The sequence below is a fragment of the Crocodylus porosus genome, unplaced genomic scaffold (genome assembly GCF_001723895.1).
Source record: "Crocodylus porosus isolate Cpor-Errol unplaced genomic scaffold, CroPor_comp1, whole genome shotgun sequence".
In the NCBI taxonomy this organism is placed as follows: Eukaryota; Metazoa; Chordata; order Crocodylia; family Crocodylidae; genus Crocodylus; species Crocodylus porosus.
The window spans coordinates 13,285,359-13,291,848 of record NW_017728931.1 but is presented as its reverse complement, the minus strand read 5'-3'; the positions used below and the strand labels follow the sequence as shown (position 1 = coordinate 13,291,848).

General features: G+C 47.8%; 1 protein-coding gene across 3 annotated transcripts in view; it reads left to right on the top strand.

Annotated features, from left to right (window-relative positions):
* The first annotated feature begins 6 nt into the window (after positions 1 to 6).
* FAR2 (fatty acyl-CoA reductase 2) overlaps positions 7 to 6,490 on the top strand; it is a 218,404-nt gene continuing 211,920 nt past the window's right edge. For 2 of the 3 annotated variants that reach the window (XM_019544233.1, XM_019544234.1), the window contains exon 1: positions 7 to 161. The gene's annotated coding sequence lies outside the window, so the exon portion shown is untranslated. Of the gene's footprint in view, positions 162 to 271; positions 333 to 6,490 lie in introns of those variants that run through there. The other variant, XM_019544235.1, reaches the window with a different exon arrangement.

The window sequence follows — 6,490 nt, the reverse complement described above, 5'->3', positions numbered from 1 at the left end:
GAAGAAGGAACCAGGGAGGCGCTGCTAAGCTGGCCAGGCGCGGCGAGGCGAGGCAACCGCAGCTGCAGCTCCCTCCCTCCCGCCTTGCTTCTCAACTTCCCGGGGGGCGGGGGGAGCCCGCCGCCAGGCGCCGCGACCGGCCCGGCAGCTCCATGCTCTGGGTAAGGCGGACAGCATCGCCTCCTGCCCGGGCGCGGGAGCCTTTGTGCGAGGCCGGCGCGTGCCGCCGGAGGGAGGGGCTGCAGCGGGCTCCGGGGCGGGCCGGGCGGCGGCGGGGCAGGGAGCCGGAGCCGGGACTGGGGATTCCCGCTCCCTCCTGCTGTCAGAGGAAGGTAAGAGGCGGCGGCGGGAGTCAAGGGCGCGGGGGCGGGCGATGCTGGCTCTGCCCCTGCCTCAGGGGGTCGGGGACACGCCGCTCTTCTCCCGCCCTGCGCAGCATCCGGCCTCCCCTCGGCACAGTTTGGCCTGAAGTGCAGCCCCGGCGGCCGCGTCCCCGCTCCCTTCCCGGGGAGGAGCGGCTTCCCCGCATGCCCAGTGCACGAGCAAACGGGTGGATCCCCTCTGAGGTTTCTTTTTCATGCGCTTCTTCCCCCTGCCACTCGTTTTCCTTTCTTTTTTCCTCATTAAGCATGTCAGGAGCAGGCACAAAACAAGGCTGGGCCTGGCTCTCTAGGTTTTCAGTCTTTCCAAGGAAGGGTGGCTAGAGTCCTGCCGTCACCACTTGTGCCGAGATGTTTCCTTGCAACTTTTGTGGTTCCCAGAAATAATGGAGCTCTGGCAAGGATGCAGCCCCAATTTTGGAGCAGGGACCTAGTGCATCCGTTGCATCCCAGCCCCAGTAAAGATGCAGCCCCAACTGTGGCAGTGGGGACCTGATGCGCCTGGCACTTGAGCCTTACAACCCAGCCCCAGTGAACATACAGCCCCAGCAAAGATACAGCCCCAGTTCTGGCGGCTGGGACCTAACGCATCAGAAGCCTGAGCCTCTCCTCAACCTTCCAGAGCATGGAGGCGGCTGCTTCTCTATAGTTTCACACAGGACTTCTGAAGCAGCACCAGGATGCAGTGCAGCATATGTGAAGTGTGCATCCCTCCTCCACCTTCTAATACTATAGCTGGGGAGGAGCAGATGATCGATCCTGATCTTTGCTATAGGAAGCAATAAAGCTGAATAGCTATTGCTCCATACTGTTGCATGGTGAACGGAGTGATCTCATCTCTTCATTGAGGAAGAGGATTGCAGTGTTGTCATAGCCTGACAGGCCTTCGGTATGCTGGAAAAGCAATTAAAAACAATTTTAAAAATTGATATGTGTTTTTAATACTATGTTTGGCCACTGGCTCATTTGACAAGCCTGGTTGTTTAGGTTTTTAATCTCTAAGAGGAGGGTCAAAGAGGAAAAACACTCATGAGGAGGATGGTGAAGCTTTGGAACAGGTTATCTGAAGAGGATTCTTGGATGTTTTTAAGGCTCAGTGTAACTAAGCCCTGACTGGGATGGTCTAGCTGGAGATGACTATGCATTGAGCAGAGGTTGGACTAGACCAGTGGTTCTCAGCCTGTTTTATACCAGGACCCATCTGTAAATATTGATGGCCAGTCCTGACCCAGTAAACATTTCAAGTAGAAAACAGTCCCCTGGCTCTGCCAGTGTCCTTGACTCTCAACCCACTGCACCTGGCCCTGTCTCCCGGTGTGTGGGGTAGGGGGAAGGGGGGGCACATGCCTGCCCCCCTTGCCCCCCAGATTTGTGCACTCACAGCAGGTACATGCTGCAAACTGCTGCCTCTGCTTGTCCAGCCAGCTTCCTCTGCAGCTCAGTGGGCAGGACTAAGCACAGGAGGGCAGAGTGGGGCAGTGAGACTCATTGCTGCCACTTCTGCCAGAATACTTGTGCCAGCCATGCTGCCAGCGGCGCAAGGAGTAATGAATGGGTGGGATCCCGTGCTACCCTCACCTTTTTATACCACCAGCTACTCATGCACTGGACTGTGGCACTATTCCATCACCGTGGCCTGGCTGCCCCCACTGCCCCTCCCCTCAGGCTGCATCTCTACCCCAGAGGAGGTGAGATGACAGGCAGTGTTGCTTGTCCACCTTGCCCCCTGACACATTGTCTTTGCCACCCTTCCCCACTTCTCCACCCCACAGACTAGACTTACCTGCGGGGAGCTGTTCTTCATGCTGCCTGGCTTGCACATGCACGCAGCATCCCCTGCCTGATTGTCGTCTTCCTGCTCCCCTCAACCCCAAGCAGCCCCTTGCAGACTGGAACTCTGCTAGCCTGCAAGGGTCAACCTGCAGTTTCCCACTTTTTTTTTTCTCTCCTTCAAAGGAGAATCCACTTTTTAAAGACTGATCCATTTTCTTTTTTTAAAGTTTGTCCATAACCTTTTTATATATTCTTGTGATCCACTTTTGGGTCACAACCCACAGGTTGTGAAACACTGGACTAGAATTAGGTGACCTCCTGAGGTCCCTTCCAACTTTTGATTTTCTATGAAGCAGGTGATCAAGTGTATGGGGTTTTTTTGTGGGGGGGAGCCCAAAGCATCACAGATGCAGTGGGTTTTAGTTTTGGCTTTTAAAGGAGTTTTTAATTCTGGAGTCATAGGTCTTAGCATCTCTTTGCAGTTTATTGCACATATGTGTACTCTAGATTCTTCATCTCCACCTCCAGAGTTGATTCAGTGTTAGTTATGATGCCAGTGTGTATCACTGTGGCTCTTACTGATTTGAAACAATTAAATATGAAATATCATTATGTATTCTGCTGAAGCCATGTGTTGGTTAGAGATAAGTTGCTTCAGTTGGTGTGCATGTGTTTATGTAACAGAAATGTCTGATACAGTAGCATAGTTACTATTTAGTTAAAGCTGAATTGAAATTTGTAAGGCTAAATTTGTTCTGGTTCATAGCTTTAATGATGCAATTTAGCCTGCCGAACTAACACAATAGCTCTCCATGGGTTTGTTTGTTTTTCTGTGTAAATAAGCTTTTTTGTGTTTGGTGGTTTTTGTTTTTGGGGTGTGTTTGGGGTTTTTTCCCCCCCTTTAAATAGAAACAATATTTGAAATGTTGCCCTGCTTTCATGAATTTGGATTTCACCCTCCTCCCACATTCAGTACTCCAATAATAGTTCAGGCAGGCTATGTTTAAAATGTTCATGTTATGTGCAAAGAGATGTAACCTGCCACCAGCTTCAACAGGTGTGACAACTCATCTGTTCTGCTCAGCTATCTACCCTGCTGCTTCTATAATGAGCTGCCGGATCCTAGTCTCTGACAACTCAGGTTTGCTACTGTCTTTCCCTACCCCCTCTCATGTAGGGTTTGCCTAAATTAGGCAGGAAAAGGTGCATTTTTAAAATATGCTGAGTTTAATCCTGTACTCTAAACTGCTGATGTAGAAATGGGTAGGTTTAGCTTGGCATATTCAACTCTGCATAAAGTAAATATAACCCTCCTGATAGGCTCTGGACAAGGGGCAGATTCAAACTTTGGGTTTGGCACCAAACATGGTAAAAAAGTTTGGTTGTCAATGAAAAGTTTGCAGATCGTCAATTAAAAAAAAAAAACAACTTTGAGTTGGCAACCCTACCTGACTGGCAGTGGTTTTACATTTGTTTCCCCTACCCCAGGGATCCCTTACCCACATACCCTGACAGCCTTGAATGTACTACTCTGCACTATGCTTCCCCCCGCTTTCCCTGATCTTAGCACAGACTCCTGAAGAAGGACCAGGGTCTGCCTACCTGTGAGTTGACCTAGAGAAGGGGCTACAGAACCCTGAAAGTTGCTTCCTGAAGGGTGCAGTGCTACTGTTCAGACACAAGGTGGTACTGTAGTGCTCTGTCAGTCCTTTTACCTACAGCCTTATTCATAAAAGGAGCTTTAGTTAAGCTCTGGTTACTTAATGTTTTTATGGATTTTGTTTGTTTGTTTATGGACTTTATAGGCAGATGTTTTTAAGCTTGTTTTTTCTGGTCTCTCCATAAATTTATGGATAATTGGCAACCCTGAGCATTAGGAAATGTATAGTTAAAGGGAACGGGGGAAGGTGGACATAGATAATGTGGATTGGAGGCATCCAGGTGTTGACAGCAGGAGTAAGAAACAGCCAGGAAGCAGGAGTGAGCAGCATGACTTCTCAGTAACTCCCTGGCCTCCTTTCTCACTGATCTTCAGTTCTATTTGGAAGTAGCATTTTCTGTTCCCAGTAGGTGGCCCAGTCCTTCATGAGCCCTCTAGCTACTCTCCCCATGGAAAAAATTATTTTTTCCCTTTTTCTTTTATTTGTGCCTTCTGATTTCAAAACAGGTTATTTAATCCATAAAAAATGACAAGAGAGAGAGTTCTATTTTAGAAGGGGCTAAGAGGAGAATAGAGATGCAGTGTGCCAGTTAGGACTATGAGTCTGGGCTCTGCATAGGAGTCAGAGGTTGGTGTTTATTTGGTTTGGGGTGCTTTCATTACATATTATTGTATTCGCCTTTAGGGCAAACTAATGCTGTTAGCTGCATGTTACTTAGTCTTTGGACTGCTCCCTGACTGAATTTTCAAAATGTCGAAGCTCCGCTGATTTATGCCAAATCTACATGGCAAATTTACCATTTCTAGCAGTGGCAGATTCAAGCATGTCATGCTACTAGGTATGAAGTATCTCTTAAACAGTTACGTTATTTATGGTTTATGCAGTGCTTTGCAGGGGCTAATCATTGTTACTGAGGGTGCCAATTAGTCCAGCCACAGTGCTGTATGGACATGCTTGTGTTGTTGCTGGTCTAGGATGGATGCTGCTTGTAGCTGCACAGTGTGTTTGAGTGTGCCATGTCTGGGAACAGTATAGCTGCAGGGTAAGCAGGTCTTTCATCTCCTACAGGCTAGAGCCAGAAAGGGGGATTGAACATTAAAACCCCAAACCACACCTATCTCTCTCATGGAAATCAGTCAGCCAGGTTAGCCTTCTAGGTTGCTATCAGCATTTCTGGCCATCTGCTCTGAAGAGAATCTATTAGATGTACTCTGAGAACACCCACTAGGGAAAGCCCTGTAGGTAAGAGATGAAGGAACACCTACTGTGTGAATCCTGGTGGGGTTTAAACAGTTTGGCACTTGTCAGATTGAGGTACTTATGGCCAAGCCCATAAACTAAATTTCAGGTGCAATAGGGCTGCTAATGATGGAGACTGGTGTCTGCTCACTTTCAAGTGACAACTGAGTGGAATTTGAGAGCCTGTTGAATTTCAGACTTAGCACCCTGACATTTGCAGTGCTTCAGGCTATCTTCTCTCTTTCCTTGGAAGTATCAGTGCTCCTCTTTGAGACCCTCACATAGGCTGAGATAGTTAGACTTGCATGGGGTCTGAAACTCTGGCTTTCTGGATTAGGAAAGTGCTATGTGTGTGCTTATCCACAAACAGTAGTATAATTAGGAGTGGGCAACCCAAGCACCAGTTCTGATAGGGTGCAAAAATGGTAGCCTCTGCCATAGCTAACCCAGCTGCAGTTGTCATCCAGGGTGAAGAAACTGCTCATTATGCCTCTGCCCACCCAGAGTCTGGGTCTTGGTCACAGCATGAATCTTTGAGTATGGGGGTTAAATGCCTAAACCGTAGTAACAGAAGTTTTGAACTGAATCTGCCAGCTTCACATTAAATAGTGTCTTGTTTGTTTTCAGTGGTCTGGCTTGTGGTGCTGACCATTCTCATCTCGTGTCTATTTCTAGCCAATTGTTAAATGAAGCTGATGAGCTGTGCCACGATGAGCCTGGTCAGGCAAGAAACCCAGAGAATCTCGGGGTGCTTCTAAGCAGGGTGGCAGAAGGCTGCAAGCAGCTCAAGCTGCTTGTGCTCTTCTTCCACGCAGGTAATAAACATTCATTGCAAAAAAGTAGCCAAGTCTATTACCACCTTTTTGTTGCACCATTGGGTTTTTTCCTTTCCCTTGCAAGTGGCACAGCAAAGGGTATAGTCATCGATTTGCTCAGCATTTGTGCTGCCATAAAAAAAAAATGTGGTGATCAAGACTTTTCTGCACTAGTAAAGTAATGACAATAATTTCTCATGGTCTCAGAAGTAGGGCCCTCAAAAATAGCTGCAAGACCTGGAAGTATTTGCTTTTACTTTGTGTGGGAATCCAAGCTCCTGTTGGGGTATGCAGCTGTATCTGGCACAGATTCACTTCCATTTAATTTATTTTAAGTAGCATTTATTAAAATAAAGTGTGGACCCTCTGGCTTATACTATCCTATTTGTTTTTAGCTTTGACTTCTTCTAGTGCCAAATCTGCAACCTTTTCTTTCTTTTTCTTCTTCCCCCAAACCAGCTGAGTTAAATTTTTTTCATAGATTTCATAGACATTAGGGCTGGAAGGGACCTTGGGAGATCGAGTCCAGCCCCCTGCCCAAAGGGCAGAAAGTCAGCTGGGGTCATAGGATCCCAGCAAGATAAGCATCCAATTTACTCTTGAAGGTGTTCAGTGTAGGTGC